General features: G+C 42.8%; 1 pseudogene; it reads left to right on the forward strand.

Annotated features, from left to right (window-relative positions):
• The first annotated feature begins 5,429 nt into the window (after nt 1-5,429).
• On the forward strand, nt 5,430-6,371 carry LOC118570848 (annotated as a pseudogene).
• Nucleotides 6,372-14,123: the final 7,752 nt, after the last annotated feature.

The raw sequence follows: 14,123 nt of genomic DNA on the forward strand, positions 1-14,123 counted from the left end.
GCGTGGCACGGATTTCAACATGGGTCATTGGTTGCTAATTTCATTCATTCTTGTATTAATAAATGGTTTATTGGTAACAAGGTAAAATTTGTGAGTAGGGCAAATGACATAAATTAGTTGTTTGTATGGTGAGATAGTATGGGAATTTAATTTTAGTGGCTTAGAGTAATGGTATGATTAGATATGATTATATAAATAGAAAGCTGGTTCGCCCCACAGTGTGGGATCTATTTTTGATTGTGCGACAGTACCTGATTGGAAAATCCTGAGTGGCAGGTGTGGTCTTTTTTGTATATGGATGGCAATCTTTTCTTTACTTCTTATCTATTGTGTTTACTTGATATAAAGAAGTTCAAAACGGTAAGAATGTGTTCTTAAATACAAATGTTGGGAAAGGGTAGTAGAAACATTCTTATTTCTGTGTATCCCTTAAGGGAGGGTGCAGATAGATCATTTCTCACATGGAAGTCTTAGTGGGATGTTTGCTCTGGGTGTTAGTGTAGGGTGAGTCAGAAGGAGTAAGGTGGTGTTGATGTGATGGTGATGCTGGAATAGTAACTAATATAATAATTAGGTTTTTTTTTGAGACAGGGTTACTGCTGTGAGCTTTTGGAGCATGTCCTGTGAACATTGTCTGTGACCTATAGTGGTCCTTGGAACTGCAGAGAGTCTGCGCGTGCTTCTGCCATTTGAGTTGCTTTGGTATTGAAAGTGATGCTAACAGCCTGTCTGGCTGAAAGTAGTGTTTTTAGATTTATAACAATCTTGTTGCTGATTCTCACATAGCATGAGTTTAGACTTCTTGGATTTTTGTGCTGGTGGCCTATGATTGGAGACAATAGATGTAAGGAATTTGAACACTAATGTGGAGATTCCTTTCTGAAAAAACATAGATGCATTTCTTTGTAACTTTGCTGGGTTTTTGTTGCATGCACAGGTAAGGCTTTGGGGAAGGTTGTCCTGAGAGAATAGATGTCTAGGGATCTTCCTCGTATTATATCTGGTATCTTACCTGCCCTTCGAATGGTCACCTAGACTCACTGTAATTCGCGAAGATGCCGCTTATGAAAGAACAGGATACAGGAAACGTGTAATCTTGATATCGAGACACTCTGTGAGAGTCTTCACTGGCTGTCGTATTTCTTTGGGTTGGAATTGGGTGTTCTGAGGCATCTTTCACTTATATCAGATTCGTAAATGCATTGTTTTTGTTTAATGTTAGAATTACCATACAGATGACTTGTTGGAGGATAAGTGGATTGCATGGAGACGTCAGGCTCTAGGGAATTCTGTCTTAGATTAGTCCTCTCTAATACAATAGGTATTTTGGCAATAAAGTTCTAACAGTATCTAGGAAGAATGCTTCCTAGAACTAGAGCCATGAGGGAAGCTGCCGTCTCATTGTATTGAGGTCAAGTAAATAGATTGGTGGGAGATGAAGCAATAAGACATTGAGTTGAGAAAGGGAATGTGCGTTTGACCCAAGGGTTGCTCGGAAAAACAGGAACTGATGAGTGTTTGTTTTTAGTTCAGGTTTTTTTTTTGTTTTAAGTGATTTATTATTTATTATTAGACAGAGAGAGGCGTCGATAGGATAATCTCATTCGGATATTTGTAAAAATGCCATCCATGTGGTGTTGGAATCGAGACTCGAGAACTCTGGTAAGTAGTCAGTCAGTGCTCTTTAACCTTGAGCCATCTTTGCCACTCAATAGTTGTTGTGTTTTGATTAGTTGTTGTTTTGTTATTAGTGTGTGTTGTATATCTGCTGCCACGCCATAGAGTGAATTTACTTAGAGGTGGCTTAAGGGCCTGTGTTCGACATGGAGCCAACATGGGCTTCTCCACATAGGAAGGTCTCAAAGGATACAGATAGTGTGTTCGAGTCTATGAGTCTTAATTGTCTCAGTATTTTGGTATTTTCTATATTGGAATTTGGAGAGTGAAGATTTATTTTTTACTTTTTCTGTTTGTCATAAACATTAGCTCTTTTCTCATTCTATGAGATATATAGGAATACAGTTTTCCCTCCCTCACTTCTCATCTCGTTACTAGCTCCCTGTTCTCGTATTGATTATCGTCCCTTTCTGGTCTCTGCTTGTTATGGAAAACAACAGGGCTTTTAGGAGAGTAACATCACATTAATGTACAATTAGACTAACTATTAAGATAAAACCGTGCATATTTGCTGGTAGGGTTTACATCATACTTGAAAAAGAATAGTCACCGCCAAGTTGAGAGGCATTAAGCAGAGACCGCATCCATTCGAGTGCATAATCAGGAGTCGCCATAAAGTTTAAGTGAGAAGCTATGTGACCTAATGCAGAGGGGCCTGTGCTGACTCACGTGTAGGTATGATTGCTGCTGACCAGTTCTTGTAGTTTCCCATAACCTAGTTTGCTCGGTAGTTTGTTGCATTGATGGGCCTGTTCTTCTAACTTCATTCCTCCATCACGTGTCATCCCGACAATAGGTCCTCTCATTGGAGGATTGTCCTGAGCTTTGAGGGAGGGCGAATTTGGTGGGACATGTCCATTATAGAGCTTTGGTGGGATTCTAAGTTCTTTCTCTGTGTGGTTGTGCATGGTTTTGGATGAAGTGTTCTCTTCCTGCTGCCTGTTTCCCACCCAGCAGGCTGGTTTGTAAACAATTGACTGTCATATGAGGCTTAAATATTTATAAATGCTGCATACTGATAGGTAGGGCTTATTGAACTAAACTCAGCTCTTACTTTAATACGCATAATTTGATCTCGTGGTGTACTCACTGTGGCTTGGTACATTTCTCACTGTGCAATTTCTTCATCTTGCTTCCTTCGTGTGTTGGTGGATTCTTGACTCTGCTCTCCTTGATTCCAGCATTCTAGGTTTTCAGAACCTGGCGGCGTAGTGGATGACAACATTGGAGCAACTGTGACGGAGAGGGGCCATTCCTGTATGTCACATTATACAGGAATCTTGGAGTAGCATTACTGATTGTAACAGTTTGGGGGATTGTGAGGCCAGGAAACCTATTTTGTAGTCATTATTATGACCAAGATTGGAAGCATACTGATGGAAGATTTGGAGGCATGCTGTGACAGCAGCGGGGCCCTGTCTGTGTACTCACATTAATGTACAGTATCTGGAAGCATCGCTGATTTACACATTGGAGCACGTGTGGACGGACATAGGTGGCCATATCTGTAGTCACATGTATGAACTAGACGTGGAGGCACTGAATGACAACATTGGAGGACTGTGATCAGCGGGGGATTAGCCATTCTGTAGTCACATTATGTCCAGATCTGGAAGCATACTGATGACACATTGGACACTCCGATGCCACAAGGCAGCATTGGGATGACATAAGTGAACATTATGATATCACAATCCAGCTGTTGTGTGAAAATGTGCTTTGTACAGGCACAACTGAATGGTATCATGTAAAAGAGGTCTTTTTAAAGGTTTTGTTTTGTTTTTAATTATGTGTCTGTGTGTAGGTATTGGGAGTGGCCAGTGCTCTTAACTGCTGAGCCATCTCTCCAGCTTGAGTGAGCTGTCTGTAGAAGCAGAAGGACATGTTAGATCCTCTATAGCTAGATTTACGGTGGTTGTGAGTGATCTGACATGGGTGCCTGGAATATAATGGTCATTTGGAAGAGCAGTTTTAATGCTATTAGTTTCTGATGCACCTTTCTGATTCCCACACTTAAAAATTAATTGATAGTTAATTAATCGTGTGTGTGTGTGTGTGTGTGTGTTGTGGTGTGTGTGTATGTGTGTGTGTGTGTGTGTGTGTGTACACATGCCTGCATGCAGCAGTGTGCTTATTAAGACTCACTTGCAATTTTTTTAAAGAATCTTTTAATTTTAGGTGTATGGGTGTTTTGTTTGCATGCATGTCTGTGTATAATGTGTATGCAGTGCCTGAGGAGGGGTGTGTTGGATCCCCTGGAACAGACTGGCTGTGAGTTGACCATGTGGGTACTGGGAACTGAACTCCAGACCTCTGTAGGAGCAGCAAGCACTCTTAACTCCCTAGCCTCCTCATTTGGACTCTTTCTCACACCTTCTCACCCAAGAGGAAAACCAGCCAAATAGACATCAGACTACCTTGAATAGGAAGATATTTCTTGATTATCTAACTGGGTTTCAAGCTATGGCCATGCTTTTCTTATTTAGGAGACATCATGGAAGGACCTGCCATATTTCTCTAGTCTTGATTCACTGGGCATCCTCTCTGGTTGCCTCTGTCATCTGCTCTTGTGAGTGCTGTCTTTTCTTGCTGAGATCTAAAGAGTATTTCCCATTTCTGAACCTCAGAGATTACTGCTTCTCTCTGCATCTAGATGGTAAGAGAAAGCCCTGTGTTGGGCCTGGAGTTTCTTCCAGAATCAGCCTCGTTGTTATTTCAATAGTTATTTTCTTTAGGGATTAACACTATTTTACAAAAGGGCCTACAAATGCTTGCCAGGCCTGGGAGTGTTGGGGGTACCATCCAGTGGAAGAGGCCAACCAGAAATCCCAAGGCCAGGTGTTCCATCTCCAGCATTGGGAGAAAAGGTGTTTTCCAGGAATGGAAAGAATGCTAAGGACTAATTCTGAGAGCTGGAAAGGCTTTGCAGCCCTTGGGGCAGTGCTGACAGTCTCACTCAGAGAAACCAGCCAAGGAGTTAGAGCACAGGGTTTCTGAGAGAAGCTCACTTGGTGCTTAGCAGAAGGACTCTGTACACAGCATTCTCCTCCACATGGGCTTTCCCCTTTGTGCTTGGATGTGAGGACGAGGACACCCAGACCAGGCCCAGCAAGGGGAAGCCACTTCCTCCCTGCTTCTCCTTTTCCCATCTTCCTCCCACTTTTGTCCTTCTGTTGAGAATTAGCTCCTCAGGGGATTGATCTGTGATGTGCTCCAGGGAGAGGCACTCTGAGGGCTGTGGGGATCCATCTGCAGGTAAAAGCTCCACAGCCCTTTGTGGTCCTCAGTTCTGTGCCCTGTCTCCTGCCCTTGCCTATTCCACTCACTTTCTGCCTCTGGGTGGACCCACTTTTCTTCTGCCAGATTATTTGTTCTCTGTCTGCTCACCCCCTTTTCTGTCTATATCCTCAGCCCTCTTCCTGAAGAAAGCTGCTTTTGCCCCCACCTTTTTGCCTCTAGCTCCTTCCTGGGTGAGTGGAACAGACTTGTCTGAGAAATCTTGCAACAGCAAGAAGATCTGCAAGTGTGCCTCATCTTCTCAGGATTTTCTTCCTCTTCTGGAGGGTTTTTTTTTTCCCCCATGGGAGTCAGTAGCGGCTGAGGTTCTCAGGCTCTTCCTCAGCATTCCCCTCAACATCCTCCTCATCAAGCTGATCTGCTCTAATGGACGACTCTTTATCCTTATTGCTGCAAAAGTTTCTGGCATGCTACCCCTCTCTAGCCCCTCTTTTTTCTAATCTGACTTTAGGGACATGGAAGCTGACAATGGTACAGAAATAACAGAGTTCATTTTATTGGGTTTCTCGGGTTCTGGCTTTGTTCAGGGCCATCTGTTTTGGGGTGTGCTGTGTATCTATATGGTTACCTTGCTGGGCAACTCTCTGATCATCTTCCTCACACTGGCCGATTCTGCCCTCCACTCCCCCATGTACTTCTTCCTGGGTCACTTCTCTGTGGTGGAGATCCTCTACACCACCACGATTGTGCCTAGGATGTTGGCTGACCTCCGGTCTTCCTGCCCCACCATTCCCCGGGCCAGCTGCTTCACTCAGATGTACTTCTTTGCTCTTTTTGGCATTGCCGAATGCTGTTTGCTCGCTGCCATGGCTTATGACCGATATGCTGCCATCTGCTGTCCCCTGCATTATAACACCCTGATGAACCAGGGAACATGTGCCAGCATGGTGGGGGGCCTCCTACTGTGCAGGCATCATCACTGGCACCATTCACTCTGTCTTCATCTTCACTTTGCCTTTCCGTGGTGCCAACACCATCCATCACTTCCTGTGTGACATCCTGCCTGTGCTGAGGACTGGCCAGTGCAAGCCCTTTCTGGGGTGAAGTGGGGAATCTCTTCATCACGGTAGCTTTTATCTTCACACCCTTCTCGTTGATTGTGGGTCTCCTATGCCTGTATCATTGCCACTATTCTTGGTGTTGCAACATCAGAGGGGCGTCAAAAGATCTTTTCTACCTGCTCCTCCCACTTGTTTGTGGTCATACTCTTTTTTGGGACGGGGACTGTTGCCTATATGAGGCCTCAGGCAGATTCCCTTGGGGACACAGACCAGATTCTTTCCATCTTCTACACGGTTGTCACCCCTATGTGCAACCCTTTTGTTTACACTCTGAGGAATAAGGAGGTCATAGGGGCCATGAGGCGGCTCATGAAGAGATACCTTGGGGGTCCTTGACCATACTCCACCTTCCTCCCAAGATCTTGGATCTAAGGGCCTGATCCCTGGACATTCTCAAGGAAGAAGAGAAGCTGAGACCACAGGGTGCAGTCTGTTGTACATTGGTGTGGTTCCACCCACTGTGGGTATCCAAGACACAGGTGTATTGTTTCAGAGATCTACTTCTGGGACCTGGTCTCAAGACTTTGACTGGGCTTCATGAAAAGAAGCAGAGGTGAGGACTGGAATGCAGGTCAAGGTGAAGGCAGATGAGATAACCTTGTGTGATGATGTGATTCTGGTCCTGCCTGAGGTTTAGTGCCTTCCTGGGTTATGGTCTTGAGACATCCATCTTCCTGCTTCTCCCAGTGAGTCCTATTGTTAGCCTTTCTCCTTGACCTCATTCCCATATGTCGGTAAGTGACAGGGACAGGGGACTGGCTGTTTTGGCTTGCAAGTTCAGCTCCTTTGTCTTGCTTGGTATTGCTGTAGCCTTGGTCTATTCGATTGCTTGTCTCCTGAATGATTCCTATCTCCTTCGACTCTCCCAACATGTTGGTGTTCTCTACTTAACTTCCTTCCCAACTATTTTAAAAAACTGCTTTAATTTTCTCCTTTGGTTCCATCCTGTGTCCCCAACTCTGGTTTGAGTCTAATATGGCCTTCAGTTCTTGAAATGTCACTGGCTTCTTGCAACAAACTGTTCCCTATTTTTACTTGGTGTCTACTTTGGTTGTTGGTTGGAGGGATTTGGCACATCTCCATTTTCTTGATTGTTGTTGAACCCTCCTCAGCTATTAATTGCAGGTAGGAGAAGTAGGAGCAGGGAAAAGGTGTCCCAAGTATAAACGAAGGCCTAGAAACTGAGTTGAGTTTCTTCCTCAAATATAGTCTTTTGCAAAAAGTAGCTCTGTTAGTTGTAATAAATTTGCATACAGAAGAAACTATATGTACCAGTAAAATGTTAATTTATTTGGGAAATTACTGCTGCCAGCCTTTTGCTCTGCATTTGTGTACATGTATGTGCATAAAAATTAAAAATAAGATTATATTGTCTAAACTGTGTTTTAACAGTTTCTACTCTATAGAAGACATTTGAACATTGTGCCATGGCTCCTAGAGAATTCTTTCAATGTCTCTGTCATATCCCACAGTGTGGATTCTGTAATCTTAAGAAATGTCCTGTCATTGCAGTCAAGTTTTGTCAAGGACATCGAGATAAACGGACTCACACATACCTGTTTATTTACCCATACTTTCTCTAGTACAACTGGCTGAAACAGGATTGCCAAGTAAAAGTGTTTTTGAAATACTTCGCTAAATTACCTGCCACAAGAATTTTTATTGTGTTTTATAGCCTAATTAATTGTCTTTCCCTCAAGTTCAGGGCAGGGATGTCTAAGGGTTAGGAAGTAGTTGAGGTTAGATGACCCAAAGAAAAGAAGGGTAAGGAATGTATGGATAGATATTTTGAAAATTTCTTGAGATGAAAAAAAATAAGAAAAATGTGAGTCCCTTTTCCTTAGATGACCAAGGATGAGGTGAAACTATGGATTGGAAATACACCAAGATGCATCAAAACCCAAGGGACTGCTTTCAGGCAGAGTCAGTGTCTGAACATAAGAACGCAAGCTTAAGGTGAGGGTTTCAGATGTTGGAGCCGTGAGCTCCTGGACTTCCTGAGGGCTCGCTCACCTCTCTGTGGTGATTGTTGGCTTCTGTTCCCTTTTTCATAGGTACACTTCTGTCTGTTATCTGCTGTTGATCCCATTCAAGTATCTAAGCTGACCACACAGCAATGCATATGTGCACATTCTCGACTTTCCAGCATCTATCATTCTGAAATCCATGGTCCTAAGGAGGTATAACTGGATATGAAACACTTCTCATCTTTAGAACAAGAATTTTCAACATTGTCAGTGTAGCAGGAAATAAGTTTATTAGGGTACACAATATTTTTGGGGAATACAATACCATCACATTGTCAGTTTTTGTTGTTGTTTTTGAGACAGGGTCTCACTATGTAGCCTTGGCTGGCCTTGAACTCACAAAGATTCACTTGCCCCTTTCTCTGAAGTCCTGGGACTAAGATGTGCTTCATATGTCTGGACAGTTAGCTATTTTTCAGGCACAAAACCTAATGTTAAAATTATGTTTATAGATGCAAGCAGTGTTTGGTAACTATTACATAAATCAGTATTTAAACACTTCTCTAGTGGCATATTTCTCTTATAATTTTGTAGTAAATAATGCAATGAAGATTTCTATGTGGATTATTTTTCCAAATTCCCCCCAAACTCAGTTTTGTTTTACCCAGATGTATAATCTAAATGTTACCCATTGTTACATGTTATGAAGAAGACTAGAGGCCCTGCCAGGAGCTGCTTCTCCCAGAAAGCATTCCAGGAACACCCCACACTCATCAACATTCTACCCTCCACACATATTTCACATCTTTATAATTACTTACATTATATGCCTCTGCTGGTTTTTTTCTTCTTTCCTCCATTCCTTCATTCCACCCTGCACTGAATCTCAAGAGCACAGGGACCTTACCAGTTACTTTCTGATACCAGAAGCACAGGCAACCCCCCGCCCCTGACCCTGTATGGAGGAGGTGTTATCTGAAGTAGCCTAGATGTTTTGATGCCTTGTAGTTGGGCATTATAGTGTAGTTGGACACTTGCTGTGTCCACTTTTTTTCCCCTAGATTGTCTTGCGTGTGGCTATGTAGCCTTATGTGGTACAGTTACAGGAAAGGAGTACTGCATCAGGTGGTGTTTCTCTCTTACCTCCAGTTTTCTCTATTTGTCTCTTTCATTCCACAATTATTTATATCACCATTTTGTGAAACACAATTGTAGTGGATAGCCATCCCAGCATTGGCCTGGAAGTTCCAACCCCCATTGAGGCCTCGGTAATGGTCACGCCCACAAGGCAGGGCAGAGGAGGAAGCAGAAGACCAAGGATCGGGAGGAGGTCGCTCTCTTGGTTCTGGGACCCTGGACACTGGAGGTAGACCGAGCAGAGTTCTCCAGAGAACACCGCCAGACTGCGCTATACCTTTGCCATACCCTGCAACCTACCCCTTCATTTGTAAGTTACCCCTCAAAATAAACCTCCCTTTTAACTACGTGGAGTGGCCTTAATAATTTCACCAATACACAATGATCAATTTTCATACTTCATTTTACTCAATATCTTGACATTATTGACATGTGTGATCCCTTGTCCAGTCTGACTTCTAAACACACAACTTCGTATTTCTGGCCATTTCCCTTTAGATTCTGTAGAGCACTGTCTACCTTACCATGCTTGATGACTCTTGTTCCCCTCCCAAGCTTCTTCCATCCAGTAAGTGAGCAGTTGCCATTTAGTTATTCAGACAAAAGGCTAGTAGTCCATTTAAATCCATTTCTTTCCTCAACACCTAATGTGCCTCAAAAAATTGATGCTCAGGGCCTCGACAGATGCCTCAGTGGTTAAGAGCATTGTGGTTCTTGTAGAGGACCTACATTCAGGTCCTCGTACCCACATCAGGCATCTCACAACCACCTATAACTCCAGTTCTAGGGGCTATGACACTCTCTTCTGTCTTTCATAGATACTCACATGCACATGCAAATACAGATGTACAGACACATATACATAGAATAAAAATAAAATGATTCGCTGGGCAGTGGTGGCACACACCTGTAATCCCAGCACTCGGGAGGCAGAGGCAGGTGGATCTCTGTGAGTTTGAGGCCAGCCTGGTCTACAGAGCTATTCCAGGACAGGCTCCAAAAAGCTACAGAGAAACCCTGTCTCGAAAAACAAAAAAAAATGATTCTTAAAAGAATTTAATTTCCAATACTTTTCTGTAAACTGAAGTTCCTTGAAAAGGTTCCACTTCTGTGGAAGATTCTTCAAAGTTGATTGACTAAAACTTTGTTATTGTAGAGTCTTGTAGACCCAGAGTCACATTATCCTGGCTTATCTTTGGTACCCTTAATAACTGTTCATGCCCACCTCTCTCTGGTCTAACATCTTGTGACTATCAGGTAAAACCTTTGGAATGAATTCTTAGTCCAAAAGCTGAGTGCCATCCTTCAGCATCTGTACCTGGTAGAGTCTTCCCATGTTTGGTTTTAAGTTGTCCACTGGCTGTCCTTACCAGTGGTGGTATTGTGTTCCCCAAAATATTGTACACCCTAATAAATTTATTTGAATTCAGAGAACAGACAGCCACTAGATACAGAGGCTAGAAAATGGTGGAACTCATGCCTTTAATCCTAGCATTCCAGAGACAGAAATCCCTCTGGATCTCTGTGAGTTCAATGCTACATTGGAAACAGCCAGGCATAGTGACACATACCTTTAATCTCAATACTAACCATAGAAGACCTGGAGGTCTGTACAGACAGGCAGTGACGAGGAGGTCATATGGTTGGGTTTACAACCAATGAGAAGGCAGAACAGAAAGTCTATAAAAAAGGACAGGACACAGGAAGTAGGGCTCTGGCAGAGAGAAAGACAGCAGCAGCAGTGAAGGGTAAGGTTTTCAGCTCTCAGCTATTGCTCTGACCTCTTGGCTTTTATCTCTGCAATTGGCTCTGTGTTTCTTATTTAACAAGACAGTTACATCTACACCAGTGTATTTGGTAAATGCCTTGATTTATGAGTCTGTTTTGCTTTGTTATTAATAAAAGCTTATGTAACCAGTTCCATGGAGCAAACTGAATCCATGTTTCTGGGCCATAATCACTCATATTTGATTCCAAATAAATTGTCTCTTACTCCTTTGAAGTGTCTTTTGTTCTGTGTCTTACTGACTTAATTATCCCAGGGTCAGGTACCAAAAAGCCTTGGACCTCAGAGTCCAATGAAATAATTTGAAATATCAAATACCAACATTCAACCCCCATAACCTGCTTACCCTACCTGGTCTATTTCCTTCCATGAAAACTACTGTCAAACACTGATGTGATGGCTAGTTTTTATGTCAACTTGACAAAGGCTAGATCCATTGGGGGTAGAGATAACCTCAACTGAGAAAACACCCCACTACACTGACCTCTGGGTAGGCCTGTGGGGTATTTTCTTAACTGATGATTGAGGGAAGAAAGCTCAACCCACTGTGGGTGGTGCCATCTCCAGGTTTGGTGGTCCTGGGTTCCACAAGAAAGCAGACTGAGCAAGTCATGAGGAACAAGCTAGTAAGCAACACCCCTCCATGGTCTGTGCATCAGCTCCTTCCCCCAGGTTTCTGTCATGTTTGAGTTCCCTGACTTCCCTCAGTGATGGACTGTGCTGTGGAACTGTAAGCTGAAATACGGTCCACAGTGTTTGTCACAGTAACAGAAACCCTAACCGAGACAAGCACTTTCCCACATTTACCTCTTGCTCCATGTCTCTAGATAGTTCATGATGATTTACCTAGCCTAGTGTGGTGTGGCCCTGTGGCACGGTGTGGCTCCCTTCCTGGGGACTGAGTAGGAGACTATGGCCCAGTATGGCATGGTGTGGCAAGGCATGGCTTCCCTTCCTGGGGACTGAGTAGCAGACTATCTTCTGACAGATGTCTCCTGACCTGGTACCTTACCGAATTTGAATAATGACACCAATATTTAGAACACTGTGTTATTGTCTTTCTTGTCCATTAGGCATTTAGGCTCTTTGCGTGTATTGCTCTATGCCTGCAAGTTCCTGTTTTCATTGTTCCTTTATTGTTTCTAAAAAAAATTATCTATTTTTAAAATTAATTAGCAAACAAAAAATAATGGGTTTCATGATATAGTTTTCATATACATGTCATTGTACTTTGCTCCACAAAATATTGTCCACAAGTTCATACTTTAAACCACTGGTAATTTAATATTATTTGAGCCTCAGCTCACATTTCACCTCTTCAGAAGGACCTTCTTGAACATCCCTCAAGTAGGACTCTTATTACTTACTTCATGGCATATACATCCTTCAGAAAGATAACATTTGTTCTTTTGCTTGAGTGGGAATTTAGTTCAGCCTTCTCTGCTGGAAGGTATATTCTGTAAAGGCAGAGGCTTTGCTTTGTTTAGAGCTATGACTTTAAGGCTTAGAAGAGACTGACACATAGCTTAGAGGAGGTGTTCTACAAACATCACAGACTATTCCTTCAGTCTACTCAAAGGGAGAGGGGAGAAAAACCATGCTTGAGTTTCTCTTTCTAGAGTCTAGACACCTGAAGATTAAACTTCCTAAACTCCCCCATAGCTCAAGTTCCACTTGTGGCCTAACTTCTGCCAAGGCAAGGCACTTCTGGGAAACATGGAAGACAGAAGAACTGAGGCTGAGGCTTCACCTGCTTCACCCATTCCCTCTGACAAATTGGTGTTTTTTAGGGTAGAAGTGGTTTCAGCATTGTGGAGGTCAAGAGGCAGGGTGGTGCTTCAACACTCATCCCCAAAAGCTTATGGATGATAAGTCTGGTCTTAGCTCACATTCCACCTTTTCAGAAGGACTCATCTGAAGGTCTGGATGCCAGCTTAGAAGAGGCATTATGGCTGATATTATCGGCTTTACAGGATCTGGAGTTACCTAGGAGACAAGCCCCTGGGATACCTGTGAGGGATTATCGTAATTAGGTGAACTGAGGTAGAAGAGCCACTCTAAAAGTGGGCATCACAATTCCCTGGGCTTAGTTCTGGACTGTAAGAAAAGGAGAATGGGAGCTGACTATGAGCATTCACTGTTTCCTGTGAATTTTGATGGTACAGTATAACATTTGATGGCCAGTCTGATGATTTCACTGTCACAATGGAGCACTGTAATGTTAGAGTGGAGCTGTGATGTCAGAATGCACCATGTGATGGCATAAATGAGTTCTGCCATATAAAGTGGAGAGTTATAATGTCACAATGACCATTGTGACATAGCAGTAGAACCAGTGACATCACAGTGCAGCTCTATGGTGCTACATGGAGCACTGTTAGATGACAAAGGAGCTGTGATATCACAATGAGCATTGTTATGTAAATGGAGGATTGTGGTGGCACAATGAAGGACTGACTGTGAGGGCAGAATGTAGCATTGTGATGTGATGACATCATATTGACATTCAAATGGAGCCTAGTGGTATCACAGTGGAGAACCTCACTTAGGAGCTACAATGTCACACTGAAAATTTTTTTTAGCAAAATGGTGCATTGTGATGTCACATTACAGTATCGGATTAGCCCATTGGAGCATTCTATTGTCATACTGGAGATGTGATACTACAATGCACCACTGTGATGGCCCAATTGAGCACTGTTATGCCAAAATGGAGCATTGTGGTGGTACAAGGAAGGATTGTGAAGACAAGGTTGAGCACTGTAATACAGAATGCGGCATTTTGATGTCACAATGGAGCTGTGATTTCACATGCATCACTGTGATGGTTTAGTGGGACATTGTTATCTATAAACAGTTGAGCATTGTGAAGGCACTGTATTGTGATGTCATCATTGAGCCAGTTATCACAATGCATCTTTGTGACAGAAAACTGAACACTGTTTTGTATTGAAACAGCATTGTGATGGCAGAATGAAGTATCATGCAGACAAATTTGAGAATTGTGATGTCATGAGAGAGCCTTGTGAGGTCACATTGGCTCTTTGAATCCACAAGGCACCATTGGGTCAATAAAATATTTTGCGATGACACCATGAAGCATTGTGATGAGATACTACAGTTGAGCTGTGATATTAAAATGTATCTCTAATGACATGATTGATTATTGTAATATAAAATGAAATATTTTTAAAGATT

This window comes from Onychomys torridus, chromosome 20 (assembly GCF_903995425.1).
Source record: "Onychomys torridus chromosome 20, mOncTor1.1, whole genome shotgun sequence".
NCBI classification, from domain to species: Eukaryota; Metazoa; Chordata; class Mammalia; order Rodentia; family Cricetidae; genus Onychomys; species Onychomys torridus.